The sequence below is a fragment of the Cricetulus griseus genome, unplaced genomic scaffold, assembly GCF_003668045.3.
Source record: "Cricetulus griseus strain 17A/GY unplaced genomic scaffold, alternate assembly CriGri-PICRH-1.0 unplaced_scaffold_2, whole genome shotgun sequence".
NCBI classification, from domain to species: Eukaryota; Metazoa; Chordata; class Mammalia; order Rodentia; family Cricetidae; genus Cricetulus; species Cricetulus griseus.
Window position 1 is genome coordinate 1,347,498 of NW_023276919.1, and position 18,964 is coordinate 1,366,461.

Sequence of the window (18,964 nt, forward strand, 5' to 3'; positions counted from 1 at the left end):
ACATACACCATAGAACAAGCCATCCAATGTTTAAGAATTGCTGACTCATTTACCTTTGTTGGATCAATGATTCCCTTTTCTACCATGTTCACAAAATCTCTGATCATAGCCTCATAACCAACTCCCTAGGTACTCTGCAGAATTTTCTCAACTCTCAAAGATTATTCAACACCGGCATTCTCAGCAATTGTCACTGCAGGTATTTTGAGTGCTCTTTTAATAATTTCTATACCTATTTTCTGATCTTCATTTGAAGGCTTTAAGGAATACAAGGCTGGGCTGCATGGAGGCAGAGCACAGCTATCTCCTAAAACAATGCCTTTTACAACAGCTGCTCTTGTAGCATTGAGAGCATCTGTAATTCTGTCTTTCTTTTCCTTCACTTCAACATCCCTTGTTCCTCCAACCTTAAACACAGCTACTCCATCTGAAAGTTTGGCAAGTGTTTGTTTAGCTTTTCTTTTTCATATTCACTAGTTGTGATGTCTAGCTGCTTAGTGATTTCTTGAATGTGTTTCTCAATTTGAGTTTAGTCATCACTTCTTTCAAAAGCATGGCATCATCTTCGGCGACAATGACCTCTCCAAGTTTTCCTAAATCATGACCTTGAACATCATCAAGATTTAGTTTTAGCCCCTGTTCTCCAAATTGCACACCACCAGTAGCAATAGACGTATCTTTAAGCTTATTCTTCCTATTGTCCCCAAAACCTGGAGCTTTAACTGCTACGACCTGAAGACCAGCTTTTAGCCTGTTCAAAATCAGTGTGCTTAGAGATTCTCCATCAAGATCTTCAGCAAATATGACCATTTGTTTCCTATGAGCATTAGCTTCATGAGCAGGTGTAATGGACTGGATAATAGAAATTTTCTTTTTACTCAACAGAACATAGGCATCTTGGAATTCACATTTTTGACTTATTGATGTCTGAGAAATACATCTTCTTTCAAACTTCATGCCTTCAATAATTTCTACTTCATCATTGAGGGTATTTCTATCCTTCAGTGTGATGACGCCTTTCCCTCCAACATTTTTCATTGCATCAGATATGATGTTTACAATGTCTATGTGTCCATTTGCAGAAATTGTAGCAACCTGAGCAATTTCTTCATGGGTTGTCACATGTTTAGATTGATTTGTTAGTTAAGCAATTACAGCATCAAAATCCAACATCACACTTCTCCAAATTTCTACTGGATTAGCCCCTTTGCTGATCTTCTCAAAGCCTTCCTTGGCAATAGAACATGCCAGAACAGTAGCAGTGGTAGTGCTATCCCAGCCTCTTCATTTGAGTTATTGGCAACATCTTGAACAAGTTTAGCTCTGATATTTTTTGTATTTATCCTTTAGATCAATTGCCTTTGTAAAAATGACCCCATCTTTTGTTACCTTGGGACTTCCTCAACTCTGTTCAATAATCGCTGTTCTTCCCTTTGGCCCCATTGTAACAGCTACAGCATCGGCTAAAAGGTCTACAACTTGAAGCTTTAAGGATCAAGCATTTGCACCATATTTTACATCTTTGCCATAGGCCTGAGTGACATGAGGAGCCAGTGCCCGGAACACTGGTCTCATCTGGCAAAGGGTGTGGGTACTCAAAGCATTTCTGCAGGGTGGCTGCGGGAGGGCACTAGGTGAAGCAGGCTGGCAGCGGCGAGTGAGGGTGATTATTTGGTGTTTTGTTGACTGGTTTCTTCAATTCTTTGTATGTTTTAGAAATTTGCCCTTGGCTAGATGTAGGGTTGGTGAAGATCTTTTCCAATTCTTTGCACTGCTGTCTCATCTTGTTGATGATGTCTTTTGCCTTACAGAATCTTGTCAGTTTCAGGAGGCCCAGAATGTCTAAAGAAAAAACACCATGACAGTTTCCATAGTATTTTTTTGTCCAGTGAGTAGTACTCCATTGATTAAATGTATCACATTTTCTTTATCCATCCTTTAGTCAAAGGACATCTTAGTTGTTTACAGATTCTTGATATTATTAACACTGCTGTTATGAACATAGCTTTACAGATGTTGGTGTTGTATGAATGTACATCTTTGGGTATGTGCAAAGAGTAGAATTACTAGATGGTGAAGAAGACTGATACCGAATTTTCAGAAAAAAGTCCATACTGACTGCCAAAATGGTTGTACAAGTTTTCACTCCCAGCAGCAACAGAGAAATGTTGCCCATTATCCACAACCTCTCCAGCATAAACTGTCTGTGGTGATTTTTTTCTCTAAATCTTCTGGGAGGTGTAAGACGATATCTCAGAGTTGTTATGATTTACATTTCTCCAAATGCTAAGGATGTTGAGTATCTTTAAGAAATTTTATTCCTTAATTGACCAAACTAAAGTCTCAATGGACCAAAGACTTCAATACAAATTCAGCCACATGAACCACTTAGCAGAGTAATGGGGAGGTAGCATTGAATGAATTTGTATATCAGACAACTTCCTGAACATAACAGTAGCACAGACACTCAGATGGTCAATTCAGTAATGGGGTATCTTGAAACTGAGAAGATTTTGTAAGGCAAACGACACAGTCAGCAAGAAAAGACAGCAGCCCACAGAATGGGAAAAGATCTTCACTAAACCCACATCTAGCCAAGGGCTGATTTCTAAAATATACAAAGAACTGAAGAAACTAGTCACCAAAACATCAAATAATCCAATTAAAAGGTGGGGTACTGAACTAAATAGAGAATCCACAATAGGTTTTTACTTCTTATGGAAGAGAAAAATCTACTAATAAAAGATTTGGAGCAGGTCCTTCATGGACTGTTTATGAACAGCTCCAGTTGCTTGGAAATGCCCAAACATTTTGTCATTGTATCATATGGAGTATCAACTCCATTGTATGGTGATATTAAATGTTGTACCATATCACATACCTTAGGATTTTAAAATCCCCAAGTGTAAAACTACATCTCATTTGCTCCCTGTTTCTAGGGCCCATGATATGCACACAGAATTTTCTGTCAGAGTTGCCAGGAAACACATATGATGTGTCTGTAGGTATCTATTACATCTTCAAATTTCAAACCAACCACACCCACTTAAAACTTCACATTATTTCCTCTTGGACTTAGACAGAAGGCAGGAGTCTCTCACAGGCTCTAACTAATTTTACTTCTACTTCCCCACAGTAAACTACTATGGCTTCAGTCCAGTACACATGTAAGTGAATGCATCATTAAACCATTCCAGTTGATGGATAACCACTTAAATGTATCCCTTATGATGCAGTTCTCAAAATGGAGACAACCCCAATTTGCTTGTACTATTTGTGAAGGTGTAAGGCTTCCAGGTGTTTCACTTACACATTTTGTTACATTAGTTGTTGTATTTTTAGCTTTTTTTCTATTTTTATATAAATTAGAAAAAAAGATGGTTTTAAATTTCAATCGCAGTTCCCTCTACCTCCCATCTTCCCCTGGGCCCTACTAATGCCCTACCTATCCCATATCAATTCTGCTCTGCAGGGAGTGTTAGGTCTTCCATGGTTGGTCTTTGGAGTCTGTCATATCCCTTGGCAAGGGATCTAGGCTCCCAACACAATATAGGCTGAGGGAGTATCCCTCTATGTGAAAAGGGCCCCCACATTCCATTCCTATGCTAGGGATAAGTACTGATCTACTACAAGTCCCTGATAGACATCTGAGAACTCCTCACTGACACCCACATTCATGGATTCGGAATGAGTTCCATGCTGGGTTCCCAGGGATCAGTCTGGAGGCCGAGAGTTCCCCCCTAGTCCAGGTCAGCTGTCTCTGTGGTTTTCACCAGCCTGATCGTTCCCCTATGCTCATCACTACTCCTCTGCAAATGGATTCCAGTTCAGATCAATGTTTATCTGTGGGTGTCTGCTACTTCCATCCTATGCTGGATGAACACTGTAGGGTGACACATATGTTACTCATATATCTCTTTACCATTGCTTGTTATAATTTGCTTTACTGCTAAATCCGGCCACCAACGAAACTGGGAAGCTTTGTTTTCTGCTTTCTCTTGTTGAACAATTTTGGAGTTCTTCACATCTTCCCTGTATTCTGCATTCTTCACTGTGATCGACCCTCTATAAAACACCATAGCTTTAATGACAGAAAACTCACTTCAATGCATGTCTAAGGATATAAGATGTATATTGCTTTGGGGAGAGTACAATATCTAATGATAGCATTGTATTACAGCTTCATGTGTCTGCTTGGACTCATGATATGTGCGCAAAGATTTCAACAATGTTTGGACAGTGACATATGCCTTGACAAACAGGCAGACATTGAATATAAGATACAAAATTGACACACATGTTCACCTATATTCCATTGCAAAAGCACCAAGAATTTATACTTTTCTTGAGATTCCTAGTAGATTTGTTCAGGGAATACATTTTATTACTCAAGAATAAGTTTCCATTCCCGAAGTCATCAGCCTACAAAGGCAACTGGATTAATTTTGAGATTTTTGGTTTGTTACCTAGAATAATACTACACCCTTTGTGGCAGAAGACATTACATATTCTTCCTATATAAACCTCAGTTTATAAAGCCTTTATTGTTAACAATGTCCTTGATTCATGTGGGCAAGCTTGTTGGTCTCACCAGGAGATGTTTTTCATGTCAAATGTCTGAAAAGTTTCCTTTTCTACATTTTGATACTACAGTCTTACCTGTTGTTACTAAAAAATAGACATCTATCCAGGGAATGATAGTTTTATCATTTCTAATCATGGGACTATAACCTGTGTTAATCTCAGATTCTTTTTAATATGTGTCTGTATGTGGTTTGCACAAGTGATCACATTGTTCCTTCTTTGAACTTGGATAGCTCCCATACTAGACATGGCAACCTATATTTTGTATGTAACCATGATTTGGGATGTCTTCCGAATTTTTGGAAGTGTAGATGGATTTCTCCCTCCTTGTCATTTCCTTGAATTTATTTAGTTAAACACCAGCTTAAAATAATAGCTGTACATGTGCTACCCTTTATTCTACCTGTGATCAGAGAGTACCTGAAAAGAATAGGCTCAGTAATATGGAAATTCATGGCTGCCAGACTTTCTAAATTTTTACCTGATAAGTCTTGTGGGGATTTTACACATATTTGAGAGATATTCCATCAAAGTTTAAATTATTCAATTATTTTGTGTTAAATGTTTGCTAGCTATATAAGCCACAAATTCAATGGAAACTTGAAACACAGCGATATTGTATATCTACCAAAGAATGCCTTTGAATAACTTTTTGAGAGACTTTATTCTGTGGAATTATATGATGTTGAATGAGCGTTTGTGCCAAATACAAAACTTGTGCCAGATACATGTCCTTGTCCACAGGCTAATAGATTGTATATGAAAAGAGGATCTATCTTTCTGCTGCAAACATGAAACACATTTTAACATTAAAGACACTACCTCCTAGTCAAAGTTTTGGAAATAATTTTCCAATCAAATGAACATAAGAAACATTATGGTACTATGAAGGTTTTCCAGTTGTCAGATGGGGGTCTGTGAGCTCCCATTTAATGATGTCACCTGTTTCTATGGGGTTCTCCAGCAAGGTATTGACAAATTTGAAACCACTGTTGTTGCCAATTTCTTTGAATCATGTGGACAAGCTTGGAGGTCTCAACAGGAGACTTTTCTATTGATAATGTCTGAAAATGTTACTTATCTCTACAATTTGAGACAACAGTCTTAACTGTTCTCATTAAAAAATAGATATCTATACAGTGAATTGTAGACTTATCTATTCTACTCTATGTTATTATCTGTGTTAATCCCCAATTCTTTTTAATTTGGGATGATTCCACCCAGCATTCTCAGGTCACCAAAGAAGGTCAATGCCCCCTAAATCAGCAGTAAGCAATCTTGAAACTTGAGGAAATTATTCCCTAACCGGCTACGTCTAACAACCAGCTTTTAATAATTAGTGAAGGTAGGAATGAAAGGTCCAGGCAACAGGCTGGCCTGTCCCAGTCACCTGTCAGGTTGCACTGAGGAGGAATTCTGGTGAGCCCAGGGATCCCTGGGTAGTAAGTCTGCAGACGGGTGTGAAGGACCCCTTTAAAAGAAAAACCCGGACACACTCATGGTCTCTTACTTTCTCTGTTTCTCATCATCCCCTTCCCCACAGCTCTCTGATCTCTGCTCTTGCTCTTACCCACTTAGTCTCTTCTCCTGTCTCCCCCAGTCTCTCCCTCCCGCCCTGTCTGAAACTCTGTGGTTCATGGACTATCTATAGTTCATGTTCCATTGCTCAGGGTTCCACCTCCATAACAAGATTTCCCCTTCCTTGTAATCAGAAGACCAACACTGGACCTGAGAAAACCAGGGAGGCTCTCTGTGAGCTCCCTTCCCACCCATGCTGGGGTGAGCAGGAACCAAGGAGATCTTTTTCTCAGATAGAGCAACCAGTGAGACACACCTTCTGGTCAGTATGTTTCACAAGGATGAGGTCCACCAAACACATGCGCTGAGTCACTTGTGTGTTTCCGTTTTAAGCCTTAGGCAGTTTTTTCCCAGCTGCTTTTAGGGACCCCATCTTGCCTGGACTGTTCCAGCATTCTTTTTTTTCTGCACTGTGGCCACCAGTTCAGGCCAACTCAGAGTTCTCAGATCGTCCTTACTAAGCCACTTTTGGTCTTGCCCATGGGAAATACATTTCATGTTAGGGGATCCTTCTAGTTACTTTTCCTGTGGAAAAAACTGTTCAATGACTTTTGTGGATGAATGTCATCTTCCCTAACAAGGACAACAATGGACTAAGGAAATGAAATCACTAATAATGCTCAACAAAAGTTGACTATTCCATGGTTAGCTACTTCCAGCAAGGTTTACATTCCATTTATTAGACTAGAATGAGTGATCATTGGACTGTAGCTACTTGTTTGCATGAGATGACTCCAGGTGTGGGACAGAGTTCATTAGGCAGAGATGGCATCCTCATTGAGTGGGGGGAATATGCAGAGCTATACATGGTCTGCACTGGTCTCAGCCTACACCGAGCCTTTGTCTGTCTGTCTATGCCTCTGTGTCTCTGTCTATGTCTCATTTTCACTCACTGTCTTTCAGTCTCTCTGTCTTTGTCTCTGGAGTCTAGGTGAAAACATGAAGCTGTATCTGGTCTGGACTGGTCCATGCTTGAATTGAGGCCTGATCTGTTTGTTTCTCTTTGTCTCTGTCTCTCTGTCTCAATCAGTACATCTCTGTCTCTCACTGTTGCTGTGTCTCTGTCTCTGCAGCCTGGATTACAGCCTGCAGCTTTACCTTGTCTGGTCTGTCTGTCTGTCTGTCTGTCTCTCTATCTCTCACTGTATCTCAGGGTCTCCATCTCTATCTCTGTAACTTGGGCGGGACCCCAGAGCTGTACCTGGACTGGTCTTGACAGTCCTCATCCTGCCTTGTGGGTGGCTTTGCCTGTGGCTTGTGGCTCCCGAGTTTCTACTCTTCTCATCACTGAAGCTGGTGAAATTTTCTACCTCTCTCTCAAGAATATTGATGCTTTGGTCTACGACAGGGATAAGGCTTTGCCGGATTTCAAGTGGACCTGCTCTCAGGGATGGGGATTGTAAGGCTGACCTTCCAGAGAGGATAAACAGGTCTCAGATTTCTCGTTCTTATCCTGTTAGTGGTTACAGTCTCTGAACGAGTTGATAAAATTCCCGTAACTATTGGTATGATTCTGAAAGAGTACCAAACTACATGCTAAACCACTGCAAGATAGCAAAATTAAGGTGCATTTCATTGTTCTAAAGATATCTGACACTTTCAAAAAAACATTGATGCTTTTTAGCCAAGTGGTTTCTACCATTAATAGATTGCTAATATGTCTAAAATTTATGTTTTTCACAAACCCAAAGGATTCATGTAAGTTCCAGAGAGCCTATTCAGACCCATGCAAACAGTTCCCAAGATTCTCTCTAAATAAATAGGATAAAGACATTCCCTTTTGCCAGACTCCCTTCCTTCCTCCTCATCTTGGGACCCCTCAGGAACAACCCTCACACATAACCGTTTTCCCTTCCACTACCAGGACTGAAGAAACATTGGTTTTTAAACTGAACCTATTCATGTTACACTGCTGATACCTGGCCTGGTCTAAGAGGCTCCAGAGAATTCCACAGATCCTGAACTGGGGCAGAGCCAGCAAATACTACAGGATCTGGCAGCAACACCGAATGTCACCCCCAAAGAGGTTCAACGCCAAAGATGGCTAACCCCCCACACACACATGAGCAGGAAGCAGGGTCTAGAACTCGAGGTTCTTATTCCCTAACCTGCCACATCTAACACCCCACTTTCTAATCATTAGTGAAGGAGGAAATCAAAGGTCCAGGCATCAGGCTGGCCTGCCCCGTCACCTGGCAGGATGCACTCAGGAGGTAGTCTGGTCAGCCCACACAGGGTTCCTTGGGTAGTAAGTCTGCAGGCAGGTGTAAAGGGCCCCTTTAAAAGACAGACCCTAGCCCACTCATGATCTCTCTCTCTCTCTCTCTCTCTCTCTCTCTCTCTCTCTCTCTCTTTCTGTCTCTGTCCCTCTGTTTTGCTCCATTTAACTCCCTTTCTTTCTCTCTCTCTCAACTTCCCCTTCCTCCCTGATCCCTGCTCTACTTCTTAGCCTATTTGTATCCTCACGTGTCTCCCCCACACTCCCTCTCCTGCCCTGTCAGAAAGTCTATGGTTCATGGACTCTTTCTGGTTCATATTCCATCGCTCATGGTTCCTTCTCCATAGCGAGCTTTCCCCTTCCATGGAAACAAAAGGACAACACTGGAGCAATGAAAACCAAGGAGGCTCACTCTGTGACCTCTCTTTTCTCCCACGTTTGACTGAGCAGGTAACAGTAGAGATCTTTTTCTGGGAATGACCACCTGGTGAGACACCCCTTCAGGTCAGTGTGTTTCCCAAGGATGAGGTCCACCACTGTATTGTCTGAGTCAAAAGTGTCTTTCAGCTTTAAGCTTTCAGAGGGTTCTTCCCATTGTTTTTTGGACGACAGTGTTCTCTGGACTTTTCTGGCATTTTTTGTTCCCCCCTTGACCAAGAGTACAAGCTGACTCCAAATTCTGAGATCGTCCATACTGAGCCCGCTTTGGCATCACCAATGGGAAATACATCTTTTTGTAAGTCAACTGATTCCTCCCTCCACAAACAACTCTGAAGACTTAGCCTACAGTGACTATATCCTCTCTCTTGAGAAAATTGTTTCTGTATCAATTTTTTTCTATGTAACTTGGAGATATCCTATTCTCCCTTTCTAACAACAGAATAAAGCCTAACCTTCTGTTGCTGACAAATTAGTTCCCTGAATTCCCAGAATACAGAGTCAGAAAGGTAGTGTATACTAGGGGATTATAGGTGACAATGGATGATAAGTAAGTAGGTAGAAAGACATTTATGAAAAAAAGAAACTTGAAGATGGAGGTTTCTGTCCCACCTAGTTGCATTGCCTCTTTGTCCCAAACAAACAAACAGATGTTATATTATTAATCTGTTTCTAGATGGTTAGAGCTTATCATTGGGTAGCTCTGTTTTAATGATTAGCCCATTTCTATTAATCTATACATTGTCATTATTCTGCGGCTTATCCTTTTTCTGGTATGTTGTAGCCTCAGCAACATGGCATGTCTTCACAGGCTCTAAATCCCTTCTTCTCCCCTGCCTAATTCTGGTCTGGGAGCATTGCCTCTATTCCTACCTGGCTACTTGGTAATCAGTGTTTTGTTCACTGCTCACTAAGAGAAATATATATACAGAAATACATACCCCATCATCTTCTCTTACCTGTCTAGAAAAGAGTTTTTTCTTTTCTTTCCATCTTTAATACATTTTTATTTAAATAATAAACTATCTTATTTTACATACCAATCCCATTCCTTCTCCCTTACATGCTTACATGCCCCCCAAACCCCCATTCCATCACCCATCCTCTCCCCTGAGATGGTGAGAACTTCATGGGAGATCATCAAAGTCTGTCACATCGTATGGGACAAGTCTTAGGCCCTCTCCCGAGTATCTAGACTGAGAGAGTAGACCTCCATAGGGAAGAGGCTCCCAAAGTCCATTCATGATCCTTGAATAAATACTAGTTCCACTGTCAGAGGCCCATAGATTGCCATCATCACCCAAATGACACACAGAATAGGAAGGGCTGATTTGGTACTATGATGGTTCCCCAGTTGTGGGAATGGGGTACATGAGCTCCTGCATGGTGGAGGTCAACTAATTCTATGGGTTTCTCCAGCCTGGTATTGACCCATTTGCTCCTCATTCTCCCCTTTCTGAAACTGGATTCCAGGAGTTCAGGTGATTGTTTATCTTATGAGTATTCTTCTGCATAAAGGCTTTAGGGTGACTTATAAGGTTGTTATCAACCACATTATAGGCAAAGTGCATTTATGGTAGCCTCTCCACTATTGCTTAGATTGTTAGTTTGGATTATCCTTTTGGATTCCTGGACATTTGCCTAGTGCCATATTTCCCATTAAACCTATAAATTATGACTCCGTTAAGTTATGGTTTTTATTGAACTCATCTATTCTTCTTCCTAATCAATCTTCCTGATCCCTCATGTTCTTCTATACCCTCCTCATCACCCCGCCTCTTTCTCCTACCTACCTCCTCCTTCCCCATGCTTCAGGAGATCTTGGGCCTTTCCCTTACTCTGAGGAAACATGTATGTCTCTCTTAGGGTCCTACTTGTTCCTAGGATCTCTGGAGTTTTGGATTGTAGACTAGTTACTATTTGCTCAATGTCTAAGAGCCATACATTTGTGAGTACTTAACCTGTTAGTCTGTCAGTTTATATGTTACCTCACTCAGAATGGTTTATTCTAAGTCCATTCATTTGTTTCATTGTTGGTTTTTTTTTGGTTTTTTTTTTTGGTTTTTTTTTTTTTTTTTTTTTTGCTGATTAGTTCTCCAGTGATTAATTGTATTACATTTTCTATATTCATTCTTTAGTCGTAGGATAACTTGGTTGTTTCCAGGTTCTTGATATTAAAAATACTGCTGTTGTGAACATGGCTGTACAGATGTCCATATTGTATGAATTACATCCTTTGGTTATATGCCATTGAGTGTAATGGCTAGATGGGGAAGTAGACCAATTTTCAAAGAACTTGCATACTTAATGCCAAAATATTTGTACAAATTTTCATTCCAAGCAGCAACAGAGAAGTGTTCCCCTATCTACACATCGTCTCGAGCATAAACATTCCATGGTGTTTTTTTTTTTGTAGCCATTCTAGCAACTGTGAGATGATACCTCAGGGTTGTTATGATTTACAATTCCCTGATGGTTATGAATGCTGAGTGTATTTTAGACATTTTAGTATCCTCTATTTACCAAACTAAAATCCCAATGGAAGAAAGACTTGAATATAAATCCAGCCACAGGGAATCTCTTAGTAGAGTAATGGGAAGGTAGCACTGAATGAATTTGTGCAACAAACCACTTCCTGAAGATAACAAAAGTAGCACAGACACTCAGATTGAAAATTAAGTAATGGGGCTTCCTGAAACAGAGAAGGTTAGTTAAATCAAAAGACATAGTCAACACGACAGGACAGCAGCCCACAGAATAAGAAAAGAACTTCACCAACCCCATATCTAAATGATTTGTAATATATACAAAGAACTGAAGAAACTAGTCACCAAAACACCAAATAATCCAATTCAATTATGAGGTACAGAACTAAACAAATGCATTATAGCATTTTACTTTTAGGGAAGAGATAATCTCCTCATAAAATACATGAACCAGTTTCTTCACAGAATACATTTAGTGAGATTAGTTGCCCTCATGTTGGTCAATTGGTCCATTTGCTTGGAAATGCCGAAACATTTGATCATAGGCTCACTTGAAGACTCACCTCTATTATCTGGTGACATTAAAAGTTGTACAATTGCACATACCTTAGGATATTAAAATCCAAGAGTGCAAATCAGCATCTCATTTGCTCCCTGTCTTGGGCCCAGAGAGACTTTTTCACAGTTGCCAAGAAACACATATATTCTGTAGGACCCTAAGAGAGACATACATGGTTCCTCGGAGTAGGGGAAATACACAAGATTTCCTGTAAAATTTGGGTGCATGGGGAAGGATGAGGTAGGTAAGAGAAAGAGGAGGGGATTGGAGAACTTGAGTAATCATGAGGATTAATTAGTGGGATGAATGGATGAGAGCAAGAAAAGAGATACCTTAATAGAGAAATAAATTACAGGTTTAAAGATAAATATGGCACTATCGAAATGTCCAGGAATCCACAAGGTTAATCCTACCCAACAATCTAGGCAGCAGTGGAAAAGCTAACTTAAATGCATTTCCCCTGTAATGTGATTGATGACTACCTTATATGCCATCCTAGAGCCTTCATCCAGTAGCTGATGGAAGCAGAAAAATACACAAAAGCTAAGGAATGTCCTAAATTCCTGGAATTCAGTTTCAGAAAGGGAAGACAGATAAGCAAATGGGACAGCACCATGATGGAAAAACCCACATAAAGAGATGACCTGACAAAGTGGAAGCTCACGGACACCATTCTGACAATTGGGGTACCATAATATTACCATAGTATTTCTTATGTCAGTTTGGTTGGAAAACTATTTCCTAAACTTTTTCTATGAGTTAGTAAGTGCATTTAATGTTGAGCTGTGTTATATTTTTGCTGCAGAAGGAGAGTTCCTCATTTCATACACAATCTATTAGCCTGTCTTTTTATCAGTATATTACGTCCACTGATATTAAGAGGTATTAATGACCTATGATGGTTAATTATTTTTCTTTTCTATCAATTTATTCTTATATTCCAATTCAATCCCTCCTCTTCTCCTGCTACTCCTTCTTGCCCCTCAGATCTCATTTGTACATTGGAGCTAGTAAGGCCTTCACTGGGAAATATACTGTCTATCCTATTGTCTAGTTGAAGAAGGACCAAGGAAATTCTCTAGTCACCATAACCCCATGTTGAAGCTTACCATGGTATCTCTCCATATAGAAAGCACATCAAAAAGTCAGTTTGTACATGAGAGTTAGAACTTGGACCCATTGCCACTGAACATATATTATATGTATGTCAATCACAATTGTTACCTGAATTAAGGGAGTGGATTTCAGTCCTTTGTAAGTTCCCTAGTTTTCAGAACAGAGCCAGTGATTTCTCACTAGCTCAAGTCAGCTGATTCTGTGGGTTTCCCCATCATGGACTTTACTTGATAATTCATAATATTTCTCCTTTCTCACTTTGAATATACTCAAGGAGCTTAGCAAAATGGTTAGTGGTGGATTTCTGCAACTGCTTCCATCGTTATCTGTAAGAGAGTTGTAGCTTGTCTAGAGTTTTGGACTAAAGTGTTATGATAAATCTTTCTGCCACACTCTTGAGTTGTGCCTGCCACGTGGATGGACAAAATTATACACAGAGAGTTATATTAATATGGTATGAATGGTGCTTGGCCAATGACTAGGGTTTCTCATCTGTTAGGTCACTCATAATGACCATAAATCTATATGTTTTATAAGACATGTTATTTAGGATGCCTTCCATTGGCATCCTCATGTCGGGATCACATGGTGACTCTGGCGGAAGAGAGTAGGGACCCCTTCTTGTTTTCTTGACTTTCATAAATTTGAATTACAAACAAGATTGAATTACAATGACAATCCCAGTTCCCTTCTCCCTCCCTTCCTCCCCTACAACCTCTCCCAACTAAAACCCTACCTATCACATATCCTTTCTTCTAATTTACACCTGATTCAAACCTTCTTGTCCTCATGACTTCTGCATCCTTCCTTTTCTTCCCTTCTCACTCTCATAGCTTCCTCCCCCCTCTTCCCATGTTCTCAATTTGCTCAGGGGATGGTGACCCTTTCCCCTTCTCCAGGGGACAAAGTTTGACTATTTTTGGGTCCTTCTTGTTCATAAGTTCTCTGGCAGTGTGGATTTGTAGGCTGGTAATCCCTTACTCTATGTCTAAAATCCACATATGAGTGAAGTACATACCATGTCTGTCTTTTTGTGATTGGGCTACCTCGCACAGAATGGGTTCTTCTAGTTCCATCCATTTTCCTGCAAATTTCAAGATTCCATTGTTTTTTCCACTTAGTAGTACTCCATTGTGTAAATGTACCACAATTTCTCTATCTATTCTTCAAGTTGAGGGGAATCTAGGCTGCTTCCAGTTTCTGGCTATTACAAATAGAACTACAATGAACATCGTTGAACAGATGTCTTTGTTGAATGAATGTGCTTCTTTTGGGTACATGCCTAGGAGTGGAATTGCTGGATCTTGCGGTGGACTGATTCGAAGGGGCCCTCTTCTTCTTTCCCTTGTTTATATATGAGTCTCCCTGCCATGTCACTTCCTGCAGATCACCACTTCTTTACAACTTTTCCCAGAATCCTTCTTGACTCCTAGTCCCAACTAACTTGCTGCCTCATTGGCCAAACAGTAGTTTATTCAACAAAAATTAAGATGAACATACACAGAAGTGCATTCCTCATCATCTCTTTTCTGTCTAAATAAAAAGAAGGGTAACACATATTTATAATAACTGAAGAAAACTATAACCATAACTATCTGTCTTCAACTCTATCAAAGACCACAGAGGATACTATATAAACACTAGAATTGACAGAGACATCTTGCTAACTGGACAGTCACCCAAAGTTCCTCTGTAACATTGGGGCATCCATCTTCAGACTATAGGCCAGAGTGTGTCTGGCACACTTGCCCATTTTAGCAGGAAGCCTTCAGTACTGTCTTCTTTTGTAATTTAGCAGTCATTTTAGTGTGGGTTATGCATGTTTAGTTTATGAAGGAACAAACAGTCCAGGTAAGAACAATTTCTAGCTCAAATGGCTAAACTTGCCATGTTGAAAGAAAACTCCATAACGAGTTTCTTCGATGCCCATCCTCCTTTCAGACATAATTGGTGTACCAGGAGCAGTTTGTCTCTGACTCTGAGTTGCCCGACAGGGCTGGCTGTGGCGGCAGGTTTCCCTCTTCCTCTGGAAATTTGGGGCATGGGGTCTTCCCACTTCTGACACCATTATGTTACTATAAATCTTTCTGACACCCGCTTGAGTTCTGCCTACCATGTGGATTGACAAAATAATATACAGAGACTTATATTAGGTTTAAATGCTGCTTGGCCAATTACAAGGATTTCTCATCTGTTAGGTCAGTCTTACTTACCATAAATGTATATTTTATAAGACTTACCTTATTAGGATGCCTTCCATTGACGTCATCATCCCGGGATCATATGGTGACTCTGGAGGAAAAGAAAAGGGGCCCACTTCCATCTTGCCCTGGTTTATATATGAGTCTCCCTGCCATGTCACTTCCTGCGCATCACCAGTTCTTTACTACTATTTCCAGAATCCTCCTTGACTCCTAGTCCTGCCTATCTTGCTACCTCATTGGTCAAACAGTAATTTATTCAACAATCAATAAGATAAACATGGACAGAAGTGCATTCCCCATCATTCTAGGCTAGGTATCTTTTGCTTTATATCTGAAATACACTTATGAGTGAGTAAATACAATATTTTTTTTTGTTTCTTGGATACAACACTTTTTGTCAGACTGTATTCAATGACATTATATGCCGTTGAGTAATTGTGCCAGAAAAAGGTTATTGTTCATGGCCTTGTCCCTGGCCTGATTGGAGTCACATACAACTCTGTGAATATTAAACGCAATATAGGACACTTGTATTGGATAGAGAAATATCCAAAAAAAAACTGTGCTTCTCAGCTGTCCTATACTTTTTGGACCCATGTTATGGAGAGGAAGAATCCTACTGTGATTGCCAGGTAAAAATAATGATATTAAGGTATAACACAATACCCACAATGTAACACAATCTATGCAAACATGACCTCACATTACACCTGTCTTTGCCATCTCCTATGCATGTAAGTAAATCTGTAAGTTGTAAGCAATTTTTTTAACTTCTTCGACCACAAAGGTTCCATTTACTGCTTCAGGAAAACACAAATGTATATGAAGGCATATACCCAAAGGATGCTCGATAATACCACAAGGTCACTTGTTCAGCTATGTTATACAGCAATATTCATAGTAGCCAGATCTTGGAAACAACCTTGAATTCCAACAAGTGATGAAGGGATGAAGAAAATGTGGTACATTTACACAATGGACTAATACTCAGCAACAAGAAAATGACATCCTCCTTCCTGCTCCATCGACCTGACCCCTGCTTGGGTGAGTGTACCCTCTGTCCTTGACCAACTCCAGTTCAAAGCCCCATTCACCCTGATCTCTCTGGGCCTGCGCCTGGGACCAGGTCTGCTTGGAGTGGACCCACCCAGCCAGGGAGGAGTTCCCTGAGTCTGGAAACACCTCATTATTCCTCCCCACTCCACCAACCTGAGCCCTACCAAAGTGAGTGACCCTGTGCTCTTGCCGAACACCTGTCCAAATCCCCATTTCCCCTGATATTTCCTGGACGGTGCCTACTTGGAGTGGTCCCACCCAGCCATGGAGGAATCCTTGAGTCTTGAAACACCTCACTCTTCCTTCCTGATCTCACAGCCTGATCCTTCCCGAGACCAGATCCCTACCGAGGCCTGACCCCTACTGAGTGAGGAGACTACCAGGAGAGGCCTGACCATCCAGAGATGCAGACATTGAAGTCCTGGCCCACAGACACCACCAGGTGACAATAGGAGGTAAAGAGACCCCACCTGCACCCATTGGAAGAAGAGATGGTAAGAAGACAAAATAAGAACACACCTAACAACTGAAAGACCAATATAAAACCACCATAATCTAGGGACTCCAAACCAGCAAGATCTGAAAAGTCCAACACAAAGGATAAAGAAGACATGTATCTCAAAAATTATCTCAGGAAGATGATAGAGACCTTTAAAGAGGAAACAAGAAAATCCCTTAAAGAAACAGAAGAAAAAAAACAAGCAAAAATTACATGAAATGGAGGAAAAGACAAACCAAAAAATTCAGGAAATAAACAAATCTCTTAAAGAATCTAAAGAAAACCAAGAAAAAATCAACCAAACAAGTGAAGGAAGCACTTGAAACAGTTCAAGGCACGAAAACTGAAATACACACAATAAAGAAAACACAGAATGAGGCGATGCTGGAAATGGAAAGACTGGAAAAATGATCAGGAACTAATGAGGTGAGTATAACTAATAGAATCTCAGTTATTGAAGACTCACTAGAGGATATACATTCATTGACCATAGAAAAATCTCAAGTTCAGGAAATCCCTAACACAAAATATCCAGGAAAGAAATGGCACCGTGAAAAGGCCAAACTTAAGAACAATAGGTATAGAAGAAGGTGAATAAATACTGCACAAGTAAAATATAAAGGCATACCCATCAGAATCACAACCGAATTATCAATGGAAACTCTGAAAGTCAGAAGGTCCTGGATAGATACCCTACAAACACTAAGGGAGCATGGATGTCAACCCAGACTAGTGTACCCAGCAAAACTTTCAATCACTATAGATGAAGTGAAATGAAACAGATTTAAACAATACATATCCACAAATCCAGCACTACAAAAAGTCCTAGAGGGTAATCTCCAACCCAACGAAGACAAATAAACTCACAAAAATATAGGTACATGAAGAAACTGTAGAAAAGTCACACTAGAGAATTGGCAGAGCAACTGAAAGCTTTAGATCAAAAGGCAGAAAACTCACCAAGGCTGAGTGGATGTCAGAAAATAAATTGAGGGCTGAAATCAATAAAGTAGAAACTAGGAAAACATTTCAAAGAATTAATGAAACAAAGAGTTGGTTTTTTGAGAACATCAAAAAGATAAACAAACCTCTATCCAAACTAACCAAAAGGCAAAGAGAGAGCATGCTCATTAACAAAATCAGAAACGAAAAGGGGGAAATACCAATGGACACTGAGGAAATCCAGAGAATCTCCAGGTCATACTTTGAAAACCTATACTCCACAAAATTCAAAAATGTAAAGGAAATGAACAGTTTTCTGGACAGATATCACTTACCAAAATTAAACCAAGAACAGATAAGCCGTTTAAATCGACCTATATCCTCTAATGAAATACAAGCAGTAATCAAAAGCCTCCCAACCAAAAAAAGGCCAGGGCTACATTGCTTCACTACAGAATTCTACCAGAAATTCAAACAAGAGCAAGCACCAGTACACCTCAAGAGTTCTGCACAATAGAAGCAGAAAGGACATTGCCAATCTCTGTCACATATCTTCTTTGATCCCCCTGGATGGTTAGGTCTTCCTTAGGGTGTCATCAGAGTCTTTTGTATCCTATGGGATAGGGCCTAGGCACACACCTGTGTTTCTTGGCTCAGGGAATATTCCTCTATGTGGAATGGGCTCCCAAAGTCCACACCTATGCTAGGGATAAATACTTGGCTTCTACAGAAGGTCCCATAGATTTCTGAGGTTTCCTCACAGAAACCCATGTTCCTAGGATCTGGATCAGTCCCATGCTGGTATTCCAGCTATCAGATTGGGGAGCAAGAGATCCCGGATGTTTAGGTTAGCTGTTTCTGTGTGTTTCACCAGCCTGGTCTGGACCTCTGTGCTCTTCACATGTGTTTCTCTGCATCTGGATTCCAGTTCAGATCGGTGATTAGTTATGGGTGTCTTCTTCCACCAGCTGCTGGTTGAAGGCTATGGGATGGGATATAAGTCACTCATCAATCTCATAATCAGGGGAGGGCATTTAAGGTAGTCTCTCCTCCATAGCTGATATCATCTTTGTAGATCTCCAGACATTTCCCTAGTGCCTGATTTCTCTGTAAACCAAATATTTCTCCCTCTATTATGATATCTCCATTCTTGTTATCATGTATTCTTCCCCTGACACAAACTTTCTGCTCCATCATGTCCTCGGCATCCCTCTTCATCTCCCCTTCTCCTTTTAGCTCACTCCCCCTCTTCCTGTGCTCTCATTTTGCTCAGCAGATCTTGAA

At 40.4% G+C, this 18,964-nt stretch overlaps 1 pseudogene; it reads right to left on the reverse strand.

Moving 5' to 3' along the window:
• LOC100751980 overlaps positions 1 to 15,302 on the reverse strand; it is a 110,555-nt pseudogene extending 95,253 nt beyond the window's left edge.
• Between the last annotated feature and the right edge of the window lie 3,662 nt (positions 15,303 to 18,964).